The 12,626-nt window shown below is 43.3% G+C and overlaps 1 long non-coding RNA gene across 3 annotated transcripts in view; it reads right to left on the reverse strand.

Moving 5' to 3' along the window:
• Positions 1-12,626, reverse strand: part of LOC140199130 (uncharacterized) — a 48,800-nt gene that overhangs the window by 11,829 nt on the left and 24,345 nt on the right. For all 3 annotated transcript variants that reach the window (XR_011886351.1, XR_011886353.1, XR_011886352.1), the window contains one exon: positions 5,984-6,092. This is a non-coding gene — a long non-coding RNA (uncharacterized lncRNA). The remainder of the gene's footprint in view (positions 1-5,983; positions 6,093-12,626) is intronic.

Raw genomic sequence — 12,626 nt, forward strand, 5'->3', positions numbered from 1 at the left:
GTTTTCCATTCCAGGACATCTCAAATGTCCTCTTTCTTTAAGGATCATGGTTTCCCTTCTGCTGTCATTAATGATGCCCTCACCCGCATCTCCTCCATTTCCAGCACTTCGGCTCTCACCCCATCCTCCCGCCACCACAACAGGGACAGAGTTCCCCTTGTCCTCACCTACCACCCCACCAGCCTCTGGATCCAGCACATTATCCTCCGCAACTTCCGCCACCTTCAACAGGACCCCACTACTAAGCACATCTTTCCCTCACCACCCCTCTCCGCCTTCCGCAGGGATCAGTCCCTCCGCGACTCCCTGGTCCACACGTCCCTCTCCACAAATCTCCCACCTGGCACTTATCCCTGTAAGCACGAGTGCTACACCTGTCCCTACACCTCCTCTCTTGCCACCATTCAGGGCCCCAAACAGTACTTCCAAGTGAGGCAACACTTCACTTGTGAGTCTGTTGGGGTCATCTATTGCATCCGGTGCTCCCGGTGCGGCCTCCTCTACATCGGTGAAACCCGACGCAGATTGGGGGACCGCTTCGTCGAGCATCTCTGCTCCGTCCGCCAAAACAGACAGGATCTCCCAGTAGCCACCCACTTCAACTCTGCTTCCCACTCCCATTCACATATGTCCATACATGGCCTCCTCTACTGCCATGATGAGGGTAAACTCAGGTTGGAGGAGCAACACCTCATATACCGTCTAGGTAGTCTCCAGCCCCTTGGTATGAACATAGAATTCTCCAACTTCTGGTAATTCCCTCCCCCTCCCTTCCCCTATCCCTATGTCACTCTGCCCCCTCCCCCAGCTGCCTACCTCCTCCCTCTTGGTTCCGCCTCCTTCTACTACCCATTGCGTTTTCCGCTATTCTTTCTTCACCTTTCCTGCCTATCACATCGCTGCGTCCCTTCCCCCACCCCTTTATCTTTCCCCTTACTGGTTTTTCACCTGGAACCTACCAGCCTTCTCCTTCCCACCTTCCCCCCACCTTCTTTATAGGGCCTCTGCCCCTTCCCCCTACAGTCCTGATGAAGGGTTCCGGCCCGAAACGTCGACTAGTCTTTTCCACGGATGCTGCCCGACCTGCTGAGTTCCTCCAGCTTGTTGTGAGTGTTGTTTTGACCCCAGCATCTACAGATTATTTTGTGTGTACGCGATGCCGTAAGCTGGGTGACAGAACAGACTCCGAGCGGGATTCCGAGGCCCAGGGTCTTCGGCAAGGGGAGGAGACAAGGACAGGCTCGTGTGGAGTGTCTGGTCGACCACCATGGTTGGTCCCAGGCGGCGGGCCGAGGAAGTTGGAGGCGATCGAATGGTGGAAAGAAGACTCCGTTAATTGAGCTCCAATGGTTGTGCACGAAGTGGTTGAACTTTGATAAGTTTGGCGCCTTTTACTTTCCTTTTATATTGTGTCTCTATTAGTTACAAGGTTCCAGTAAGATCTATAAAGTGTAATCATTTAATCGCATATGGTGTACTGTCTGTTATTTGGCGTGGTGGGGTACATCACACAGCATCTACACAAACTTGATTACCCAGTTTGGCAGGGCCGAAGTCTGCTCCCCCTAGATGAAAGCGAGCTGAGCGAGCCTGAGGCTTACCAGGGGGCTAAGGGTGGATAAATCCCCAAGGCCTGACAAGGTGTTCCCTCGGACTCTACAGGATACAAGTGGAAAAATTGCCGGGGCCCTAGCAGTGATATTTAAAACATCCTTAATGACAGGAGAGGTACTAGAAGACTGGAGGATAGCCAATGTTGTTCTGGTTTTTGAAAAAGTCTCTAAACAGAAACCAGGAAATTATAGGCCGCTGAGTCTGACATCAGTTGTGGGGAAGTTATTGGAAGGTATTCTAAGGGACCGGATATATAAGTATTTGGAAAGAAATGGACTGATTAAGGATAGTCAGCATGGCTTTGTGTGTGGTGGCTCAAGTCTAATCAATCTTATAGACTTTTTTGAGGAAGTTACCAGGAAAGTGGATGAAGGCAGGGTTGTGGATGTTCTCGACGTGAACTTTAGCAAGGCCTTTGACAAGGTCCTGCGTGTGAAGCTGGTTAAGATGGTTCAGTCACTCATCATTCAGGATGAGGTAGTAAATTGGATTAGACATTGGCTGGGAGAAGTCAGAGAGTGATCATAGAAACATAGAAAATAGGTGCAGGAGTAGGCCATTCGGCCCTTCGAGCCTGCACCACCGTTTATTATGATCATGGCTGATCATCCAACTCAGAACCCTGCCCCAGTCTTCCTTCCATACCCCCTGATCCCCGTAGCCACAAGGGCCATATCTAACTCCCTCTTAAATATAGCCAATGAACTGGCCTCAACTGTTTCCTGTGGCAGAGAATTCCACAGATTCACCACTCTCTGTGTGAAGAAGTTTTTCCTAATCTCAGTCCTAAAAGGCTTCCCCTTTATCCTCAAACTGTGACCCCTTGTTCTGGACTTTCCCAACATCGGGAACAATCTTCCTGCATCTAGCCTGTCCAATCCCTTTAAGATTTTATACGTTTCAATCAGATCCCCCCTCAATCTTCTAAATTCCAACGAGTACAAGCCCAGTTCATCCAGTCTTTCTTCATATGAAAGTCCTGCCATCCCAGGAATCAATCTGGTGAACCTTCTTTGTACTCCCTCTATGGCAAGGATGTCTTTCCTCAGATTAGGGGACCAAAACTGCACACAATACTCCAGGTGTGGTCTCACCAAGGTCTTGTACAACTGCAGTAGTACCTCCCTGCTCCTGTACTCAAATCCTCTTGCTATAAATGCCAGCATACCATTCGCCTTTTTCACCGCCTGCTGTACCTGCATGCCCACTTTCAATGACTGGTGTATAATGACACCCAGGTCTCGTTGCACCTCCCCTTTTCCTAATTGGCCACCATTCAGATAATAATCTGTTTTCCTATTTTTGCCACCAAAGTGGATAACTTCATAGTTATCCACATTAAATTGCATCTGCCATGAATTTGCCCACTCACCCAACCTATCCAAGTCACTCTGCATCCTCTTAGCATCCTCCTCACAGCTAACACTGCCACCCAGCTTCGTGTCATCTGCAAACTTGGAGATGCTGCATTTAATTCCCTCATCTAAGTCATTAATATATATTGTAAACAACTGGGGTCCCAGCACTGAGCCTTGCAGTACCCCACTAGTCACTGCCTGCCATTCTGAAAAGGTCCCATTTATTCCCACTCTTTGCTTCCTGTCTGCTAACCAATTCTCTATCCACATCAATACCTTACCCCCAATACCGTGTGCTTTAAGTTTGCACACTAATCTTCTGTATGGGACCTTGTCAAAAGCCTTTTGAAAATCCAAATATACCACATCCACTGGTTCTCCCCTATCCACTCTACTAGTTACATCATCAAAAAATTCTATGAGATTCGTCAGACATGATTTTCCTTTCACAAATCCATGCTGACTTTGTCCGATGATTTCACCGCTTTCCAAATGTGCTGTTATCACATCTTTGATAACTGACTCCAGCAGTTTCCCCACCCCCGACGTCAGGCTAACTGGTCTATAATTCCCCGGTTTCTCTCTCCCTCCTTTTTTAAAAAGTGGGGTTACATTAGCCACCCTCCAATCCTCAGGAACTAGTCCATAAACTAACGAGTTTTGAAAAATTATCACTAATGCATCCACTATTTCTTGGGCTTCTTCCTTAAGCACTCTGGGATGCAGACCATCTGGCCCTGGGGATTTATCTGCCTTCAATCCCTTCAATTTGCCTAACACCACTTTGCTACTAACATGTATTTCGCTCAGTTCCTCCATCTCACTGGACCCTCTGTCCCCTACTATTTCTGGAAGATTATTTATGTCCTCCTTAGTGAAGACAGAACCGAAGTAATTATTCAGTTGGTCTGCCATGTCCTTGCTCCCCATAATCAATTCACCTGTTTCTGTCTGTAGGGGACCTACAGTTGTCTTTACCAGTCTTTTCCTTTTTACATATTTATAAAAGCTTTTACAGTCAGTTTTTATGTTCCCTGCCAGTTTTCTCTCATAAACTTTTTTCCCCTTCCTAATTAAGCCCTTTGTCCTCCTCTGCTGAACTCTGAATTTCTCCCAGTCCTCAGGTGAGCCACTTTTTCTGGCTAATTTGTATGCTTCTTCTTTGGTACTGATACTATCCCTAATTTCTCTTGTCAGCCACGGGTGCACTACCTTCCTTGATGTATTCTTTTGCCAAACTGGGATGAACAATTGTTGTAGTTCATCCATGCAACCTTTAAATGCTTGCCATTGCATATCCACCGTCAATCCTTTAAGTGTCATTTGCCAGTCTATCTTAGCTGATTCATGTCTTATACCTTCAAAGTTACCCCTCTTTAAGTTCAGAACCTTTGTTTCTGAATTAACTATGTCACTCTCCATCCTAATGAGGAATTCCACCATATTATGGTCACTCTTACCCAAGGGGCCTCTCACGACAAGATTGCTAATTAACCTTTCCTCATTGCTCAAAACCCATAGAGGGTTGCTTCTCTGACTGTAGGCTTATGACTACCACAGGGATTAGTGCTGGGTCTTTTGTTGTTTGTCACCTATATCAATGATCTGGATGATAATGTGATTAACTGGATCAGCAAATTTGCAGATGATACCAAGATTGGGGGTGTAGTGGACAGCGAGGGAGGCAATCATGGCTTGTAGAGTGATCTGCATCAGCTGGAAAAATAGGCTGAGAAATGGCAGATGGAAGTTAATGCAGACAAGTGCAAGGTTTAGCACTTCGGTAGGACCAACCAGAGCAGGTCTTACACACTGAATGGTAGGGCACTGAGGAGTGTGGTAGAACAAAGGGATCTGGAAATATAGGTACATAATTCATTGAAAGTGGCATCACAGGCAATAGGGTCATAAAGAAAGCTTTTGGCACATTGGCCTTCATCAATCACTGTATTGAGTAGAGACAATGGGATGTTATGTTCAAGTTATATAAGACGTTGCTAAGGCCTAATCTGAAGTATTATATACAGTTTTGGTCACCTACCTACAGGAAAGATGTAAACAAGGTTGAAAGAGTGCAGAGAAAATTTACAAGGATGCTGCCAGGACTTGAGGACCTGAGTTATAAGGCAAGGTTGAATAGGTTAGGACTTTATTCCTTGGAACGTAGAAGACTGAGAAGAGATTTGATGGAGGTATACAAAATTATGAGAGGTACATATAGGGTAAATGCAAGAGGCTTTTTCTACTGAGGTAAGATGGGACTACAACCAGAGGTCAGGGGTTAAGGTTGAAAGGTAAAAAGTTTAAGGGGAACATAAGGGGAAACTTTTTCACTCAGAGAGTGGTGAGAGTGTGGAATGAGCTGCCAGCACAAGTGGTCCACGCAAGCTTGTTTTCAATTTCTAAGGGAAGTTTGAATAGGTACATGGATAGTAGGGATATGGAGGGCTATGGTTCCAGTGCAGGTCATTGGGAGTAGGAAATTTTAATGGTTTTCAGCATTGACTAAATGGGCCAAAAGGCCTGTTTCTGTGCTGTACTTCTCTATGACTTTATGCTCTTGGCATCTTCTGGATGTGTTGACATCCTGAACTGTGCCTGTCGAGCTGCTCAATTTGCTGACCTATCCTTGGTCACCAGACAAAGCATCAAGGCAACGCTTTCATTTTGACCACACCTAGATGACCAGCATGTAGTTCCTTCAACACTTTAGCTATCTGCTTGGATGCTGCAACTACAATCAGTCTCCACATAAGGCAATATCCATCACAGGCAAGTTCATCCTGGTGCTGGTAAAAATAGGGGATCTCGAGTTTCTGCTGCATATTCCAGCCATTTTGGGTGGCCATGCAGACCTGAGACAGTGTGGGGTCTTTTCTAGTTTCCCTTTGCACCTCTGCTGTAATAGGAAGACTTTTGATTTGCATTAGGGAGAATATGTTAAGAGGAGCATCATCTTTTGTAAATTTTTCAGATATTTCCATTTCCAAGGGTAAACAGGTCAACTCTACCAGCAATTCCATGATTAGTTGTCCTCTTGAATTCGATCTTGTAATTGTGTCCTCCAAGAAATAGAGCCCATTCCTGCATTTGTGCTGCTGCTGGTAATGGAACATTCTTCTGTGGATTGAAAATGGACACTGGTGATTGATGATCAGTAACGAGGGTAAACTCTCTCCCATACAAGTACTAGTTGAAATGTTTTAGACCTTAACCAGACTCAAAGCTTTTCTGTCTCTATCAACCCTTTGTGAGTGTTGATAGAAACACTTTGGACTCTTGTTCCACTCCATCTGTAGATAAGCCTCAGCTAAGTCCACTTTGTCTCCAGAAAAGTGTTTTCCTCCTGAAACGTTTGCCAAGATTTCCTCTATCCTGGGCAGAGGGTATTGATCTACAGTACCTCCAGTACTGAATTGATGATGACCTTAAAATCACCACAGATCCTAATAGACTCATTCTTCTTGGCTTTTGGGACCACTGGTATTGTCTATGGGCTCCATTCAACCTTAGAAAATATTCCTTCAGCCTCCATGAGATCTAGCTCACTGGCTACTTTATCACAGATGGTATAAGGAACCAGATGGGCTTTATAACACCTGGGTATGGCATTTCTAACACTATTTTACCCTTGATATGTTTGAGTTTTCCAATAGCATTCTTGAACACTACCACAGCATCATTCAGTACTTTTCTTAATTTGCTTTCAGTTGACTCTATCACAGTGGATGTGGCATACAAATCATGGATGGATCTCCAATCAAGTTATAGTTCCCTCAGCCACTCACATCCCCAAAACACTAACCTTCCTGTTTTTACCACATACAAGCCCAATGTGACTTGTTGGTTGTTGTATTTCACTGTTACAGATGTCATTCCCACAGGAGTTATCTTTTCTTCAGTAAAAGTTCTTAATTGGATATTTGCAGGCTTCAGTTCACTATCTTTGAAATGCCACTCAAACTCATTTTGTGCAATTTGTGAAACAGCTGAAACAGTTGTCAATTCCATTTTAATTAATTTCCCACTCACTGCTGCTGTAAGCCATATTGCCTTGTTTGTTGTTAGTTTTCACATTGTAAATCTTAAGGCTATCAGTCCTGTGTCACTCTCATTATTATTGGATTTTTCCTCAACAGCAAGCAAATTAGTGCTCTTTTTGAAACTGTAACTTGACTTTTTAGCTTTTCACCTTCCCTATGCAGTCCATTTATTTCTGTCTGCCTGACACGCTCTTTGTACATGCCCTACTTTGTTATATTTTCTGCAAGTTTCACCTTTAAATCTGCATTGGTCTGATGTATGTGAGCCCCTGCCACAATGATATCAAAATTTGCCCAGCCAATCACGCTTTTGTTCAGATTTTGCAATTTTGTTCATGATCATTTTCATTCATGACTACAACTCAATTTCATCTCTGTCTCATGTTTCCATTATTACAACTCTTCCAACTGCTCTTTTAAATTTAAGTTGTGCTTCAGTTAGGAAGAGTTTTTGAATGTTTTCTGATAAGATTCCACAAAGTAAACAATCTCTCAGTGGATCATTAAGCCCATTACTGAACTGAAAATGCTCAGACAACTTCTTCAATTCAGCCACATACACTGAAAATTATTCCTCTTCCCTTTGATTCAAACCTAAAGCGTTCTACAATCAACACCAGCTTCCGTTCTCAATGTTCCTGCATTAGTTTCACAATATCAGCAAAGTTCATTTTGGCTGATTTGGGTGGAGCAGTTAAACCTCTAACTACACTCTATGCCTTTAAATCCAATGCATTTAGCAAAATTGACACTCACTTCTCGTTGGTTATTCCATTTGCTTTAAAAAACTGCTCAATCTACTCCAAATACAATATCTACTCCAAATACAGTTATCTGTTGTGTAATCAAACACGTTAATCTTTCCAATGTAGCCAGCCATTTCTACTCTTCTTTAATGATTATTATCCACCAGTACTCTCTGTTTATGAACCTGTGAACTCTTCCATTTTCTGCCTTTTTTTTTTAACTTGATCGTCCTTACCTTTTGCAAAGAAAACATGCTGCTCTGAAGAAATAAAAATGTGCTGCCCTTTTTTTTTATTCGACTGTTTCTCACTGTGCTTCATTTAAAACTCAAACATCTCACTGCACTTCAACAGGTAAATAGTTGTCTTGGGTTTGTTTAAAACTTCTTTGTGCCACTGTTATATTTTGTAACTCCCAAATATAAAATTAATTGAATGCAATAAGACGGGAGCCCAGGAGAACGTGTCTCAGACTATAAGACGAGAAGACATTGAAGCAGAATTAGGCCATTTGTCCCATCAAGTCTGGTCTGCCAGTTCATCATGGCTAATCCATTTCCCTTTCAGCCTCTTTCTCCTGCTTTCCCCTATAACCTTTGATGCCCTGACTAATCAAGAACCTATCATCTTCCACCTTAAATACATCTAATGACCTGGCCACCACAGCTGCCTGTGGCAACTAATTCCACAGATTCACCACCCTCTGTCTTGTCCTTTTCTAAATGGTCATCCCTCTATTCTGAAGCTCTGTCCTCTGGTTCCCCATCATGGGAACTCTATCTGGACCTTTCAACATTCATTTTTATTTTAAGCATATATGATGTGGTGGTGTAATGATGTATGCCTTTTATGTACTTTTGTTGTAAATATATTGTTTGATTAAGCATTCTTTGTACACAATGCATTACATATACAAAGAATGCTTAATCAAACAACATATTTACAATATTACTGAAATATTGAATACACAACATTCAAGTCCAAATTAGACATGTGGAGAATGTTTAAAGACTAAGTGTACAGAGTATGGGACAGATATGTTCCAGTCAGAAGGAAGGACAAGGATATCAGTGGAAGAGAGCCTTGGATATAGTGGGAGGTGATGTACTTGGTCAAGAAGAGAAAGAAAAATTATGTAAAGTGTAGGAAGCTAGGATCAAACAGAGCCCTTGAAGACTATAAAGAAACCACAAAAGAACTCAAGAAGGAAACTAAGAAAGCCATAAGAGGCGATGAAAAGTCCTCGGCAAGTAGGATTAAAAAATCAGAATCAGGATTAATATCATTAGCATAGTAAATAATGAAATTTCTTGTTTTGCGATAGCAGTAAAATGCAATACATAATAATATGCAATGCACAAGATAAATACATCAGAAAGATGAAGAAGTATTCTAAAGGGAGGATAGACAACAGGCTGACAAGGGAAGTCAAAGAAAGCATTAAAGCAAAAGAGAGGGTATAAAATATAGCAGAAATTGGTGGGAAGTTGGAAGACTGGGAAGCTTTTAAAAACCAGCAGAAGGCAATTCAAAAAACTTTAAGGAGAGAAAAGATGAAATATGAAGGTAAGCTAGCCAGAAATATAGAAGAGGATACCAAATGTTTTTCAAATATATAAAAAGAAAAAGAGAGGCAGGAGTGGATATCGGACCACTGGAAAATGATGCTGAAGAGGTAGTAATGGGGGACAAAAAATGGCATATGAACTTTTCAGGTATTTTGCATCAGCCTTCACTGTGGAAGACACTAGAAGAAGGCCAGAAATTTGAGAGTGTCATGGGGCATTAGTGAGTGCTGTTGTTGTTCATAAGGAGAAGGTGTTTGGGAAGCTGAAAGGTCCAATGGTAGATAAATCACCTGGACCAGATGGACTACATCTCAGGGTTCTGAAAGAGAGAGCTGAAGAGATTGCGGAGGCATTAGTAATGATCTTTCAAGAATACAGGAATGGCTCTGAAGGACTGGAAAATCGCAAGTGTCACTCCACTCTTTAAGAAAGGAGGGAGGCTGAAGAAAGGAAATTATAGGTCAGTTAGCCTGACTTCAGTGGTTGGGGAGATGTTAGAGTCCATTATTAAGGATGAGGTTTTGGGTACCTTGGAGTCACATTAGATAAAGTAGGCCAAATCAGCATGATTTCCTTCAGGAGAAATCTTGCCTGACAAATCTGTTGGAATTCTTTGAGGAAAGAACAAACAGGATAGACAAAGGAGAGTCAGTGGATGTTGTTTACGTGGATTTTCAGAAGGCTTTTGGCAAGATGCCACACATGAGATTGCTTAATAAGAGCCTGTGGCATTATAGGAAAGATACTAGCATGGAGAGAGGATTAGCTGACTGACAGGAGACAAAGAGTGGGAATAAAGATGGCCTATTCTGGTTGGCTGCCGGTGACTCATGGTGATCTGCAGGGGTCAGAATTGGGACTGCTTCTTTCCACATTCTTTATCAGTAACTTGGATGACAGAATTGATAACTTTGTGGTTCAGTTGCAGATGATACAATAATAGATAGAGGGGCAGGTTATGGTGAGGAAGCAGGGAGTCTGTAGAAGGACTTAGACAGATTGTGGGGGAAATAAGTGGCAGATGGAATATAAGATAGGGAATTTTATGGTCATGCACTTTTGTAGAAGGAATAAAGACATATACCATTTTCTAAATGGGGAAAAATACAAAACTCAGAGATGCAAAGGGACTTCAAAGTCCTTGTGCAGAATTCCCTTAGATTAGATTAGATTATAAGGACATTCTGTCCTCGTTTATTGTCATTTAGAAATGCATGCATTAAAAAATGATACAATGTTCCTCCAGAAATACTGTATATCACAGAAACACAGGGCAAACCAAGACTAACAGACAAATAAAACATATAGTTACAGCAGTGCAAAGCAATACGGTAATTTGATAAAGAGCAGACCATGAGCACAGTAAAAAAAAAGTCTCAAATCCCGATAGCCCCATCATCTCATGCAGACGGAAGTGCCGCAAATTTGCCGATGCATTGGAAGCACCTGACCGCAGCCAACTCTGAGCCTATCGGAAAAATTCAAGACTCCAACCAGCCCTCTGAAACCGAGAACCGAGCACCACCTCTGCCGAGCGCTTTGACCTCACCCTGGCCGCCGAGCAACAAGCAAAGCCGAGGACTCGGGGCCTTCCCCTCCAGAGATTCTAGATCACAGAGTAGCAGCTGCGGCGAAACAGGCATTTCAGAAGTTTCACCAGATGTTCCTCGGTGCTCTCACGTCCGTCTCCATCAAATCAGGATTGTGCACGGCATCCTACTTGACAGATAACAGACATCACCACCGGAGTGGCCACTGCAAGCTGCGTCACACCGCCGTCTTCACCTCCCTCTTAAGGTTAACTTGCAGGTTGAGTCAGTGGTAAAGAAGGCAAATGCAATGTTAACATTCATTTTTAGAGAACTGGAATATAAAAGCAAGGATGTATTGCTGAGGGCATTAGTCAGACCACACCTGGAGTACTGCAAGCAGTTTTGGGCCCCTTATCTGAAAAAGGATGTGCCACCATTGGAGGATGTCTAAAGGAGGTTCACGAGAATGATTCCAGGAATGAAAGTGCTCACGCATGAAAAGCATTTGATGGCTCTGGGTCTGCATTTGCTGGAGTTTAGAAAAATGAGGGGATCTATCATTGAAACCTATCACATGTTGAAAGGTCTCAATAGAGTGGATATGGAGAGGATGTTTTCTATAATGGGTGTGTCAAGGGCCAGAGAGCAGAGCCTCAGAATAGAAGGATGAACATTTAGAAAAGAGCTGAGGACGGTGAATGTGGATAGTGAATCTGTGGAATCCATTCCCACAGATAGTTGTGGAGGTCAAGTCATTGAGTATATTTAAAGTGGAGATTGATAGATTCTTGATTCGTCAGGGCATCAAAGGTTAAGGGGAGAAGGCAGAAGACAGGAGAATGGGGTTGAGAGGGAAAATAAATCAGCCATGATGGAGTGGCAGAGCAGACTCGATGGGCTGAATGGCCAAATTCTGCTCCTATGTCTTATAATTTGACCATTCAGAAATCTGATAGCTGTGGGTAAGAAGCTGTTCCTGAAACTTTGACTGTGCGTCTTCAGTCTTCTGTACCCCCTCCTTGATGATAGCAAAGAGAAGACAGCATGTCCTGGGTGACTGGGGTCCTTAATGATGAAAGCTCTCTTTTCATGGCATCGTGCCTTTTGAAGGTGTCCTCAATGCTGGGAAGGCTAGTGCCCATGATGGAGCTGGCTGAGTTTACAGCTATCTGCAGCTTTTCACAATCCTGTGCAGTGGCCCCTCCATACTAGATGGTGATGTAATCAGTTAGAATGCTCTCCAAGGTAGATCTGTAGAAATTCGTGAGTGTCTTTGGTGACATACCAAGTCTCCTCAAAATCCTAATGAAATATAGCCGCTGTTGTGCCTTCTTTGTGATTGCCTCAATATGTTGGGCCCAGGATAGATCTTCAGAGATGTTGACACCCGGGAACTTGAAACTACTCAATCTTTCCACTGCTGGTCCCTCAGTGATGACTGGTGTGTGTTCCCTCGACTTTGTCTTCCTGAAGTCCACAATCAATTCCTCGGTCTTACTGTCGTTGAGTGCAGGGTTGTTGTTGCAGCATCACTCAACCAGCTGATCTCACTCCTGGACATCTCCCCATCACCATCTGAAATTCTGCCAGCAGTAGATGTGTCATTGGTAAATTTATCGATGGCATTTGAGGTGTGACAAGCCACACAGTCATGGGTGTAGAGAGAGTAGAGCAGTGGGCTAAGCATGCATCCTTGAGGTGCACCAGTGTTGACTGTCAGTGAGGAGGAGATGTTATTTCCAATCCGCACTGACTGTGGTCTCCC

This window comes from Mobula birostris, chromosome 6 (genome assembly GCF_030028105.1).
Source record: "Mobula birostris isolate sMobBir1 chromosome 6, sMobBir1.hap1, whole genome shotgun sequence".
NCBI classification, from domain to species: Eukaryota; Metazoa; Chordata; class Chondrichthyes; order Myliobatiformes; family Myliobatidae; genus Mobula; species Mobula birostris.